Source organism: Phoenix dactylifera, unplaced genomic scaffold (assembly GCF_009389715.1).
Source record: "Phoenix dactylifera cultivar Barhee BC4 unplaced genomic scaffold, palm_55x_up_171113_PBpolish2nd_filt_p 000214F, whole genome shotgun sequence".
NCBI lineage: Eukaryota > Viridiplantae > Streptophyta > Magnoliopsida > Arecales > Arecaceae > Phoenix > Phoenix dactylifera.
The window spans coordinates 22905-37833 of NW_024067725.1; positions in this window are offsets into that span (position 1 = coordinate 22905).

Here is a 14929-nt window from a genome sequence, read left to right on the forward strand (position 1 = left end):
TTGAAATGTGACAGCCTCCCTCACCATCAACCAAATATCACAGAGAAAGAGATGAACTCTTCTATCACCGTATGGGCCTCTCCGGACCCAGCTAATCATCGTGGCCGAATCCCCCTCCAAGAGGATGGAAGTCGTCTGCAGCACATGTCGCATATAACGCAAACCCATCCAAGCCGCTCGTAACTCTGTGCCTGGAACCGAGGTGTCGAAGAGCTGACACCCCCTATTGCCACCACACTCAAAGTCGGGCCCCTAATGACAAAACCGGCCCCTCCCCTCCTACCACTATCCAGGATACAGCTGTCAAAATTGACCTTAAGGAAACTCGGAGGTGGGGGCTCTCAAGTGAAGAAAATTGTGTGAGGAGTTGCCGAAGCAATGTGGGTGCCCTAAATGTCCCATCTGTCAAAGGTCGATGATCTAAACCTGCAAGGATTGTCTCTGTTGCTTGTGCCCGAGCACGCTCCATCACGAATCGTGGGGACGGACTGCGCTCGCCAAATACCCTAGCGTTTCCTGGCTATCCATATCTGATAAACTATGCAGGACGCCACAATAGCCACCCGGCGCAACTGGGGGGCAGCAGACCAGTGCCGACCTACCTCAAGAAAGCGGTCGCTCTGGCTCCAAGTATCCTCCGAGATTCCAGACAGTCTCCATGTCTCCCTCGCTCACACACACTGGAATAGTACATAGTCAACCGACTCGTCTACCTCGCAATCCAGGCATAGTGGGGGGATGACCACTCCATGCCTGCTCAACACGGAGCTCGTCGGCAAATGCTCCCAAGCTACCTTCCAAAGGAATAGTGTAATCCTCTGGTGTAGCAATGTCTAGTACATTTTTCACTGCAAACAAAATTAAAACAATGTCTAGTACAACAAATCGGATGCACCGAGTAGGTCCCGAGTTGCTCGAGCTCGAATAGAATGCAAGCTTGACTCGATTTGACTATTACGGAGCTCGAGTCAAGCTCAAGTATCAAAATATTTGGCTCAAACCTCGAAAGCCTAATCAAGTATGTATGTGTGTGTGTGTGTATATATGTATGTATGTGTGTGTGTATGTATGTATGTATGTATGTATGTATGTATGTATGTATGTATGTATGTGTGTATATATGTATGTATATATATATATATATATATATATATATATATATATATATATATATATATATATATATATATATATGTATGTATGTATGTATGTATGTATATATATATATATGTATGTATGTATGTATATATATATATATATATATATGTATGTATGTATATATGTATATGTATATGTATGTATGTATATATATATATGTATATGTATATACATATATATATATATATATATATATATATATATATATATATATATGTATGTATATATACATATATATATATAGGTATGTATATGTATGTATATACATATATATAGGTATGTATATATATACGTACATATATACGTATATATATACATACATATATATGTACGTATATGTATATGTATATATGTATGTATATATACGTGTATATATATATAATATTATGAAATTTTATTTGTAATATATATTATTATTTAATATTTTGAAATATAATATTCATAATTTTTTAATCTGATATAACTTTTAATTTTAACTTTTAATTTTAATTATGACTAAGGATTGAATTTGAGCTCGAGCATAGCTCGATTGATATTTGAGTCGAGCTGAGTTGATCCGAGTATTGTTTTTTTTTTTTTTTCGTTTTATCGAATCAAGTTCAAGCTTGATGGATCTTGAGTCGAATTTTGAGCTCGAAAATTTTGAACCAAGTGAGGCTCGAGCATCTAGCTATTCAACTCGGCTCGGCTCGGCTCGGCTCGGCTCGATTGGGCCTCTAGTTCTAACACTTCCATCCAAACTGAGATAAAATGGAGAAAAGGAGCCAACTAGAATTCCAAGAATTCCATGTATCTTCACCAGGCTCGACTTTTCCACCGAATGAGTCAACAAGGGTCCATTCCTAGGTCGATGTGATCAAGTTAGCGAGTCTACGAACCCAGAAGCCCACTCCTGTCCATCTGCACTGGTCCAAACCCCACACCTGCCTCCACACCACTTTTTGTGCCCCGGAGCCCACACGACAAATATCGACTATCGTTCCATCCTTGTTCTATTCTTCCTCTCCTCCATTTCTTCTTTCCATCAAGATTAAAATGGTGGTAGCTCGCTCATTTCGCTGATACATCAGATGAGCCGAAGAAGCTGGCCCCTGGAGGAAAACAGCTAGCCCAAGCATAATTCACATAGCCTGTATAGTTCACATCGCCTTGAAGCGAGTTTTACCTAAATGTATGAGTACTAATAAGTTTGAAGCACGCCTTCAAACTCCGTTCCGGTGAGAGTTGATGGCAGAATTGCCCAAGGAGAGGTGGGTGACGACTGACTGTAAGTGAGTGGGCTGCTGAGTTAATACCAACACAGCTTGCACAACCAAATACCACGGAAATTAAACACTCCATTAAAGAACATTCAAGGGCTCTTTCATCTCGGACAGACGCAAGCACAGAGAGAGAGAGAGAGAGAGAGAGAGAGAGAGAGAGAGAGAGGCTTCCGTCTACTATTATTAATTTTACTATTTCCCATATATTAATCCGCGTCCCAGTCTCCCGTGAGCACTTTAATGTTCATTACTTTGATAAGTACGACAAGCCCGATGGATGTGCTAGCTTTCCATGTTTTGCCTTCAAAGACGTGGCTTGCAGTACATTTCCTATGGTTGTACGTGAAGCCATGAAACCCCTCAAACACTAGGATGTACCCGTTGCACCAAAGACCTCGCATCTCCTTTCATTTTGCAATCCTACGAGCATGACCACCCCACCATGTAAATGAGCCTAGAATAAATGGCTGAACTACCGTTTAGAGCCACTTAAATCTGATTTAAATTATCTCATTCAACAGGATGAGATAAATTTAGTCTGAATTCAAGAGAAAAGTGGTGCTATAAACTTTTCAAAATGACTACTCTACATTTAATTTAGAATTGACTTTTTTCCTTTTTTGAATGGTAGATGGCAAAAATAGTTGGAGTAGGCAAGCTAAGCGGTGTCCCTTTCTTTTGTTTTCAAATCATATAAATGTCCTTGCTACAGAATGAAGGCCGGGTTTCTCACCGGGCAGACAAATCTGCTTAGTCAAGAAGAAATCAGCTTTAATTCACTATAACAAATGTGAATTTTGCTGATTGTCTTTTTCCGATGCAAAACGTCGATAAAGTTTGGCTCAGCGCCAACCTTTGCCGACGCTTTTTCCTATCTTCGAGAAATCTCAAGAAACAACGACGCTCTTATAAGCATCGTTAGAAAACATAAAACCCTCAATTGCTCGCTCGGCCCCTCTCCTCATTTTCTATCGGTCAATGCCCTAGCTGTGCGCGCGCCGACTTCTCACCTCCATCGCCGACTTCCCCGCTGCCGTCGACCTCGCCCTCATCTGAGATAAGCCTCCCCCTTCTCCTCCTCCTCCTCCTCCTCCTCCAAAAACTAATCTCACCTCCATCCCTAGCCCCGATCGACGATCGAAGATTCCGCTTCTCCGTCGCCGTCGACCTTGCCATCATCTGAGGTAAGATTCCGCTACTCCTCCTTCTCCTCCTCCTCCTTCTCCTCCTCCTCCTCCTCTTTGTTTTCTTCTTGTCTTTAACTCTCGCCCGGCCCCGTCTCCTCATCCTCTGCTGGTCGATGCCCTAGCTGTGCGCCAACATCTCACCTCCATACCAAGCGAGCCCTAGCTACTCCACCGCCATCGACATCGCCGTCGTCTGAGTTAAGTGATCCTCATACTCTCCGTTAAGCTGCATAACTGCTTAAATCTCAGGAGCACATGGAAGCCCTATGATACCTCAAATGATACAAAGCTGGAATCCCAAAAACCCTATGATAGGTGAATCCTATCCTTCAGCACCTTAAAAATTCAGATTGTTCCACACTGTGGGCTGAAGCCCCCATGGACTGAGGGCCTGAGTGGAGAGGCCCTTTTGGCAGTACCTCTAAATAAAAGCACCATAACAAAATTCATTACCCTACATAAGTGGGATGTTTTTTATTGGTTATGTCAGCTTTTATTGCAAGAGCGGGTTATTGCAGTACTTCATGTTGGTTGCTTGTTTGCTTAGGAAAATCTTTGTTGTGCTTTATTATGTGTTTCTTGCCTGGTTTTCTTTTATGATTGCTCTTATTTTCAAAAACTTTATTTGAAGCCTGATAAGGGTTCATTAGTAGCAGAAGGAAATTTTTTCCCTTGTTTATGCTGATCTTTATTTTATTATGAGATGGTGTGGATCTTGCAGGTTCCCTTGGTTATAAATATGTTATTCAAACCATATATGCCTCATGGTTCATTTATATTTACTTTCCTGTTGAATTGTTAACTAGATGTGTGTTGCAGCGCGACCTGCAACCTAAATTTCGCAACGTTTGGATAAGGGTTCTGTAATAAATTGCCGCCTCCTATCCACTTTGATGATCCTTCAGAACTGTGAGGTATACGTCGGGGGGTCATCATCATCCGACGCGACCAATCATATTGAAGCTCAAGTGCTCGCTGAATTGATGGGCCCAGAGCGTTATGGTCGAGTGAGGGGTTACGGCGTTTGAGTTACTCCCACTCAGTTGTCTTCAGTGGGCACATATACAAGAAATGCCAGAGAATCTAGTAACACTGCAGAAGTTCGTCATCTTCAAGCAATTATTGAAGAGCTGAAGCAAAACCAAGCAAATTTGCAGTCTCAGCTTACGAATATTTCATCCATGTTACAACGATTTCTCCCTTCTCAGGTAAATAACTATATATATTTTAATACTTTACATATTATCAATTATGATATATGAGTTAATGTATCACATTATTCTTAACTTCTAAGATTTCTCTTTTTTTTTGTAGATTCCTGATACTTCAAACGCTTGTAGAGATGATGATGGAGCTGAATCCCGTCCCTGATGCATTCTAGATTATCTTTTATGAGTTTGATATGTACATATTTCTTATTTTTCAGAGTACATTTAATTTGAAACTTATTAAGCAAATTTTTAATCAGATATGACAATATTCATATTTCGAATGATCTGAGTGTATGTGTCAATGTATCAATGTAATACAGGTTCATATTGTTATAATATATGTTTTGTAATGTGTGTTTTATAATATGGATTGGTATTTTATTTTTTTTAAAAAAAAACATTTTTCGACGCTTTTAAGCGTCGGTAAAAGACGTCGTGGCACCGCACCGGCATGCTTATGCCGACGCTTCAAACGCTTATGTTACCGTCGGCAAATGAGGATATGCCGACGCTTTAAAACGTCGGAAATTTGCGACGCTATAAAGCGCCGGGGAAAATCAGGAGGAAACCCGTGACGAAATCTCAAGAAACAACGACGCTCTTATAAGCATCGTTAGAAAACATAAAACCCTCAATTGCTCGCTCGGCCCCCTCTCCTCATTTTCTATCGGTCAATGCCCTAGCTGTGCGCGCGCCGACTTCTCACCTCCATCGCCGACTTCCCCGCCGCCGTCGACCTCGCCCTCATCTGAGGTAAGCCTCCTCCTTCTCCTCCTCCTCCTCCTCCTCCTCCAAAAACTAATCTCACCTCCATCCCTAGCCCCGATCGACGATCGAAGATTCCGCTTCTCCGTCGCCGTCGACCTTGCCATCATCTGAGGTAAGATTCCGCTACTCCTCCTTCTCCTCCTCCTCCTTCTCCTCCTCCTCCTCCTCTTTGTTTTTTTCTTGTCTTTAACTCTCGCCCGGCCCCGTCTCCTCATCCTCTGCTGGTCGATGCCCTAGCTGTGCGCCAACATCTCACCTCCATACCGAGCGAGCCCTAGCTACTCCACCGCCATCGACATCGCCGTCGTCTGAGTTAAGTGATCCTCATACTCTCCGTTAAGCTGCATAACTGCTTAAATCTCAGGAGCACATGGAAGCCCTATGATACCTCAAATGATACAAAGCTGGAATCCCAAAAACCCTATGATAGGTGAATCCTATCCTTCAGCACCTTAAAAATTCAGATTGTTCCACACTGTGGGCTGAAGCCCCCATGGACTGAGGGCCTGAGTGGAGAGGCCCTTTTGGCAGTACCTCTAAATAAAAGCACCATAACAAAATTCATTACCCTACATAAGTGGGATGTTTTTTATTGGTTATGTCAGCTTTTATTGCAAGAGCGGGTTATTGCAGTACTTCATGTTGGTTGCTTGTTTGCTTAGGAAAATCTTTGTTGTGCTTTATTATGTGTTTCTTGCCTGGTTTTCTTTTATGATTGCTCTTATTTTCAAAAACTTTATTTGAAGCCTGATAAGGGTTCATTAGTAGCGGAAGGAAATTTTTTCCCTTGTTTATGCTGATCTTTATTTTATTATGAGATGGTGTGGATCTTGCAGGTTCCCTTGGTTATAAATATGTTATTCAAACCATATATGCCTCATGGTTCATTTATATTTACTTTCCTGTTGAATTGTTAACTAGATGTGTGTTGCAGCGCGACCTGCAACCTAAATTTCGCAACGTTTGGATAAGGGTTCTGTAATAAATTGCCGCCTCCTATCCACTTTGATGATCCTTCAGAACTGTGAGGTATACGTCGGGGGGTCATCATCATCCGACGCGACCAATCATATTGAAGCTCAAGTGCTCGCTGAATTGATGGGCCCAGAGCGTTATGGTCGAGTGAGGGGTTACGGCGTTTGAGTTACTCCCACTCAGTTGTCTTCAGTGGGCACATATACAAGAAATGCCAGAGAATCTAGTAACACTGCAGAAGTTCGTCATCTTCAAGCAATTATTGAAGAGCTGAAGCAAAACCAAGCAAATTTGCAGTCTCAGCTTACGAATATTTCATCCATGTTACAACGATTTCTCCCTTCTCAGGTAAATAACTATATATATTTTAATACTTTACATATTATCAATTATGATATATGAGTTAATGTATCACATTATTCTTAACTTCTAAGATTTCTCTTTTTTTTTGTAGATTCCTGATACTTCAAACGCTTGTAGAGATGATGATGGAGCTGAATCCCGTCCCTGATGCATTCTAGATTATCTTTTATGAGTTTGATATGTACATATTTCTTATTTTTCAGAGTACATTTAATTTGAAACTTATTAAGCAAATTTTTAATCAGATATGACAATATTCATATTTCGAATGATCTGAGTGTATGTGTCAATGTATCAATGTAATACAGGTTCATATTGTTATAATATATGTTTTGTAATGTGTGTTTTATAATATGGATTGGTATTTTATTTTTTTTAAAAAAAACATTTTTCGACGCTTTTAAGCGTCGGTAAAAGACGTCGTGGCACCGCACCGGCATGCTTATGCCGACGCTTCAAACGCTTATGTTACCGTCGGCAAATGAGGATATGCCGACGCTTTAAAACGTCGGAAATTTGCGACGCTATAAAGCGCCGGGGAAAATCAGGAGGAAACCCGTGACGAAATTGTTCGTCGGGTTATCGCCGACGCTACATAAGCGTTGGTAAAGCCCGATTTTTGCCGACGCTTTCCTCGTACGTCGGCAAAAACTTTTGCCACTCTGGTATCTCCGACGCTTTGGCGATGCTTGGCATTGCGTCGGCGGTACTTTAGCCGACGCTAAAGAGCGTCGCTAAAGGTCCAAAAAACGCCGGGATAGATCCTTTTTCATGTAGTGATTGGTTCCTTGATCTATTATAAGTATCAAAATATCTAAATCTTGATTCATGATTAAGTGAAGCATGTTGTCTAAAATATAACTAGGTTTGACCATGAATCTAGTTAAATCAAATTCAATGAAAAAAACTCCAAAATGAAAATCCGGACCACTAAATATGATCGAGAATGTCTAAACTGCCAGAAAACTGATAACCATGTTTTAGAAGTCCCCTGCCTTTAAATGTCAACCAACAACTGAAGGAGCCAATGAAGTTAGTGCTAAATATACTATAGGTTGTATAAATTAGGAATCAAAATGTTGGTATTTTGTTAATGTTTCCAAATCTTGACAAAAACTGAAACCATAATGAAACAAAAAGAAAGAAGACTCTTCTTTTAGGAGTCCATGTAGTCATTCAGAAAAAAAAATACTTCTTCTTGTCCCAGAAGTACTTGGAAGAGGGAGGGAGCCAGGCTTTGTAACTTGACCTAGTTGAAACGCATTTTCGTCGGGCTTAGCTTAGGATGCCGCTTGATTTAGTCCAGTTTAGCTCGATTCCGCTTTTGAGCCTGCTTTTTAGGCCTGAGCCCGCTACTTATCGAGCTTCGGGATTTCGGGCCGAGCCTCAAACTTCCTCTCTTTGGCCCTCTACAATGCCCTTCATCTCTTCCCCCCATCCACCAAGCCCATCCCACCAAGCTCACTCCATCAAAGATGCTATCGTTTATCCACACCCTGAGCGATAAGTGAAGAAGATGAGGAAGGAATTGCAGCCTGCCGGGTGAGGCTTTAGAGAAAGAGTAGGAGAGTACGTGTGGGGAAGAGAAGAAGAGAGGTTTAAGGGGATAGTGGGAGAGGGATTGGGATTTGGGAAAGATTGGAATGGATATGGGACGAGTGGGCTGGGAGGAGAAAAGAACCCAAAAAAAAATGAAGAAGAAGATGAAGGAAATAATATTTTAAACTATATAATTTATTATATTATAGAATTTTTTTTACACATGTCCTTCTAAATATTGAAATTTGCATGAATACTCTTCTAAAATTGATATTTTTGCATGTATATCCTTTTCAAACACTTGTACACTTCGCTGTTAAAAAGTTAGCGGTTTAAAATTGAAATAACAAAATATCTAAGCATTAAAACAGATTGAAATAAAAAAAATAAATTTAGATTTTTTTTTTTGGTATGTAAACCCTCTTAAATATGTGAAATTTAATGAATATCCTCGCAAAATATTATTTACATATATACCCTTATAAATATTTTTTTATATATCTATCTATTGAGGATATTTTAATTATTTTTAATTTTATACCGCTAATTTTTTGACGGCGTTGGATAGTGTTAACACAAGAAAAAAAAATAAAGAATATACATGCAAAATAAATATTTTATAAGGGTATACATGCAAATATTAATTTTAGGAGGGTATCCATGAAAATTTCAATATTTAGATACATATATATCCAAAAAGCCTAATATTATATTATATTATATATTATAGAAATACTAGACTTAAGTCAGGCTATCGCTGGGTCGATATATACCCAAGCGCGGCTCATTTAATGGGCAGGCTCAGTTTTTCAGGCCCGGCTCTACCCACCAGGCTTTAAAGCCAAGTCCAACCCAATTTTGGACATGCCGGGCCAGGCGGGCCGCTCGACAGTTGATCAAGTTTGTCTACGAAACCAAAAATTGGGGTTTTCTCTCTAGAAAAGTTTTTGGGTGATGCTGGGGAGTCGTAGTACTCACTACTCAAGGTGGTAAATCTCAATGCGGTGATGGATTTTGCTAAAACACGTAAATTTCGTGAAATTCTTGAGGATTTTTGAGGTGATTGTGTTTGACTAGAGAGGGGTATTCTCTTGTATCTTCTCTAATATTTGTGATCTCAAGTTCCGGCAAAGCTTGGGGGATATTAAGAACCCGCCTAAGCAACAAAAAAAAAAAAAAAGAAGCTTGGGGGATATTGTAATTGTTCTCGTGATATAGTGCATCCATTGGGGGATGGTTTTTTCCTCTGCACTGGAGGGTTTTACACGTTAAAATTGGCGTGCCTTGCGTGTGTGCGCTCTCTTGGCATTTGATTTTTTTTTCCTCTGTGCTTTTTTGCTTTCATAATTGCTTGGTAGCTTGGTGGGTTGTTGCATTGGGTATCATAGTGTTGTGGTTTGACTGTTGTACGTTTGTTTAATTGGTCCCTGGAATCTGTTTGCTTAATTTTGCTCATACGAGACTGTGTAGTGGCGCCCAACATATGGGATCTGGACTGGAAGCCAGATGCATTGACTAATGTGGAAGATTGATGCAGTACATTGACTAGAGTGAATGCAGATCCAACAAGAACTAGCCGATTTGAGGCTGGAAACAGAGATGAATTACTGATAATAGCCTGTTTTATTGCATTCTAGCCTGTCTCTACCCACTTGAAAGAAGATGAGCAGCAATTCCAAAATCTTCGGTAATGACTTTAACTCATGGAGCCAGCCGTACATGGGAAGCATGAGATGCAACCTGATAGATTCCATCAGAGCAACATCCATGAACAAATCTCGCTCTCTCTCTCTCTCTCTGTGACGCACACGCATTCATTCTTGTCAAAGAGGAAAGCTTTAATGGTTATTAAGGCCGATATGGTAAAGGCCTATGATCAAATGTCTTGGCAATATCTGGAAGCCATTCCTAATCACTATTGGATTTCAAGCGAAGTTTGTAAGATGGATAATGTGCTGCATAAACAATCTTTCATTCTCTGTTCTGATCAATGGCAGTCCTTCACAGTGGTTTTCGTCATCTGTGGGCTGAATCACGGTTGTCTATGTCCCCTTTCTTATTCACATTATGCTTAGTTCAAATTCTCTTTGGGTTAAATTGGAACAATCTAAATATAATTTCAATGGTCGGAAAACTTCAGTTAAGAAAGGGGCGTCATCATTGTCGAGAGCCATGTGCCAGAGCGAATGGATGACTCATGCTGTTTGTTGGCAGGTGGGTAATGGATGCAGTATTAGTTTTACTTTTATGACTGATCCATGGTTGAGTAATGTTCCTTTAAATCAAATCCTGCTTCCCATCAATTGTTTTTTTTTTTTTTTTTTTTTTGGTAAACCGGCTTCTCACTACATATGACGATGAGAGAGCCCAGAACTATCGCAAAGCAAAACACGATCTAATGCCTACGGTACATGATCGGAGGGACCCCAAAATACAAAACCAGAATGGTGGGCTGCATAGGAGGCGACCCAGTCCGCAGCCCTGTTCGCCTTCCGAAACACATGCGAAACCCGAAGTAAATCTAACTCCTCCCCCATGCTTCGGAAGTCTCGAAGTCATGGGTGCAAGTCCGACCTCGCCTGTCGGCAGCGAATCCAGTCCACTACTGTGGTCGAGTCACCCTCTAGAAGAATCCGTCGAGCACCCAGGTGTACTCTAGCATATACAAGACCCTCCCATGCCGCGTACAACTCCGCCACATAGACGGATCCATCAATTGTGCGCCGGCCTCCGGCCACAATCAGTCTGAAGTCGTGGTCTTTGATCACAAAGCCCACGCCACATCTACTACCGCCCTCCGCTACGCTACCATCGAAATTCACCTTAAGAGAACCAGGGGGTGGGGGCTCCCAGGATACCAGTGGTATCATCGCATACCTATGCGGGGAAGAATAGGAGCCCCAGGTATCCCTGTCATCTCCAGATGAAGAGTCAGCTGCAGCGCTTACCAGCTCAGCTGCATGTGCATAAGCACTAGTAACCACCGGTCTCGGATAGAAACCTTTGCCCTCAAATATCCTCACGTTTCTGTCCAACCAGATATGATATGCCACATAAGCCCATACTACTCCCCTGTCTGTCGTGTCGAATCTCCGAGCTGAGTCCCTCACCTAACTCAAAAAAGCCTCAGTAGAGATGAACGACTGTCGGCGGGTCGCTACGAGGCCCCACACCTGATGCGCCCGCGGGCATGTAAACAGAACGTGACCGGTGGTCTCCTCCTCCCCCGGGCATCCTTCGCAGTTAGCTGGTATCGGGACCCCTCTCCTCGCCAAGATCCCTCTGGTAGGTAGAATACCCCATGCCACCCGCCAAAGAAACAGAGCAACACGTGGGTGCACACGTAACCGCCAAATCCAGCGACCCTCCAGCCGGTGTGCAGACCCTGTGTCCACTATCGCCTGGAGATCATTGACTGTAGCTCTCGCCCTCCCAGTCGAGCTCCATACCCTCCTATCTGTCATCCCCTCAAGAGGTATAGGTATGGCTAGTACCCTCTCGGCTAGGTCGTCACCGAAAAGGAGATGAATCCGGTCAACATCCCATCTAGGCTCCCCGGAAACTAGAAGATCACTCACTCTGCTCCCGGCTGTCGCTCCCGAATCGAACATGGTGGGCCATCTGGATAGCGACAATCCGGCCAACCATCTATCCTCGACCACATCAATACTACGACCATCGCCTACCGCCCAAGAGATACAAGGAAGAACCCGAGGAGCTCGAGTGCACATCTCACGCTAGATGTAGGAGCACTGGCGCCCTGGTCTAAATGAGTCTCCAGTACACCGCCCCCCATACTTCGCTCTCATCAGCCTGCTCCACAACCCATCCGGCTCCAGAAGAAATCTAACCACGTGCCTCGATGCTAATGCCTCCCGTCTAGTGATAAGGGAGCAAATGCCCAGCCCCCCGATGGCCGTCGGCTGACAAAGAACCTCCCAAGCAAGCAGGTGAATACCGTCCCCCGTGCTCGCCCACCCTAAACAAATCTCCGCATCCATTGCTCCAATTGCCGTAGACATGCTATCGGAACCATGGTATTCGAAAGCATGTACAAGGGAATAGAGCTCAATACTGACCTCACCAATAAAACTCTGCCCATCATGGACAGGGCGCTCACCTGCCACCCCTCCAATCTCTATTGGAACCTAAGCTCCACCCTGGAACAGTATGCTCGGCGCGGTCTCCGACCGGTGATGGGAACCTTTAGATACCGCATAATACCGTCCTGCTCCTCAATCCCCAAAATCTCCGAGATAGCCGCCTTCACCTAAAGATCAATCTTCAGGATGTAGGAAATGGCCGACTTTGCTAAGTTGACCCTCTGCTCGGATGCACTGCAGTATTCAAAAAGTATCCTCCGGATTGTTCATGCCAACCTCCTACTCGCACGTGCCATCAAGAAACAGTCGTCAACAAATAACAAGTGGGACAACTGGAAAGTACCTGACCTCGATGAGTAGGGCTCCAGCTCAGGGGTCTCAGCAGCATGTCGGGGAGCACTGGATAACACATCCGAGCAAAGAATAAAAAGTAGAGGTGACAGCGGGCAACCCTGCCGCAAACCCACTGAGGACTCGAAGAATCTCATAGGCGTGCCATTCACTAATATAGCAAATGAGGGGTCCCTGATGCAACTCAGCACCCATCTGATCCACTGGTGATGAAACCCAAATGCCTCCAAGGAGTGTGCCATAAAGTGTCAGTCCAATCTATCATACACCCTCTCCATATCCAACTTGACGCCCATCAACACCCCGCCTTCGTGGGGTCTGCCTGAGATCACACATAAACTCCTGGGCTATCAATATATTATCTGAAATACTCCGGCCCCCAACGAAGGCCCCCTACTCATGACTAATCAAATCAGTCAGTACCCCTCTCACTCTCCTTATCAGAATTTTGGCTATGATCTTGTAGAGGGTGGTGCAAAGGCTAATGGGCCGAAAATGGCTCGACTCTGTAGCATCTTGCTTTTTTGGAATGAGAGTAATAAGAGTCTGTTTCCACTCACTAGGAATAGTGCCTGAACTAAAGCACAACATGATAGCCTCTGTCACATCTGTCCTAACTATATGCCAGTATCTCCTGAAAAAAAAGGGGGAAAGCCATCTGGCCCGGGGGCCTTGTTCTCAGCTAAGGACCAGAGGCTTTCCTAAATCTCTGATGCTGACACCGACCTGATCAACTCATCATTCTCCTCATTAGAAACCTTCCTGGATGGGGAAGGTTGGGTGGGCAGCCCCCCACCACTAGTATGCTCTGTTCCTCTGCCGGCGAATGATAGTGGCCTGATGAAAAAATCTGGTGTTACGATCCCGTTCCATAATCCACTGAGCCCGCGATTTTTGTCTCCAAAAGGTCTCCTGCTGTCGTAGTAATGAATGGTGCATAGCCAACTGTGCCCGGAGCTCAGTCTGCTCCTCAGACAGCCCACCATTCTGCTCTTCCCTTTCCTGAATAGCTGCAATCAGTACTTCAACCCCTTCAATCCTCTTGAAAATGTTCCCCACCTCCACCTTATTCCATTTCCTCAGGCGCTGTTTGGTCATCTCAAACCTACGTGACACCCTATAAATGGCATCCCCACGAACCGACACCTGCCAAGCTTCCCTCACCACCTCCCAAGATTGTGGGTATGAGACCCACAGTTTCTCAAACCGAAATGGGCCACAACTATAAACAGTGGGACAAGTACATACCAATAAGGGGCAATGATCTGATGCAATCCGTGGCAGATGACATATCCTGAAATCAGGCCAGCTCTGAACCGACCCAGCTGTGGCGAAAACCCGATCTCTGAAGACTGCAAGGTTTCTAATTTGATCAATTCTAATGGCACTTGGAATCACAATCTTTTCGAACATATCTCTGACAGATATGGTTTGAAGGATCTTAGAAATCTCTTTGCCTACAAGTCGATGCTAGGACAGATTGGTTTGGTACAACGTTAAAACTTTGAAGTTGAGAACAAAAGATATTATCAATCAGATTCAGCAAAAATTGGAAGTTGATGAAGAACTTGAGCTTAGTTGGGTATGAAAGTGAATTGTAGCCCCAAAATTTAAAATGTGCTGGTGGAAAGTTTAGGGGGTCGATTGCTATTGTAAAACCCAGCAAACTGGGCCTGATCCACTTGACTGGACCAGTCACTTTGGCCAAATAAAAAAAAATGGCATATGTTGCGCACGTGCCTAGAGAGAAGAGGACTCCCAATGGAAGTCTTCTTCCTCCTTGAGTTGGTCAGACGGAATCTGACTCCAGGTTAGATTCCGATCACGACCGAGCTCTATTTAGAGCTCCCGTCATGCCTCTTCCGCTTCACCGGAGAACCCAACCGTCACTAAATTCCTCTTCGATTCTTCCATGGTCGTCGATCATGTCAACATCATTGTCATGGCCAACTGTTACCGGAAACCATGTAAGGACCCGGCCTCCCTTGAGCTATTCTTTTTCTCCTTCTTCC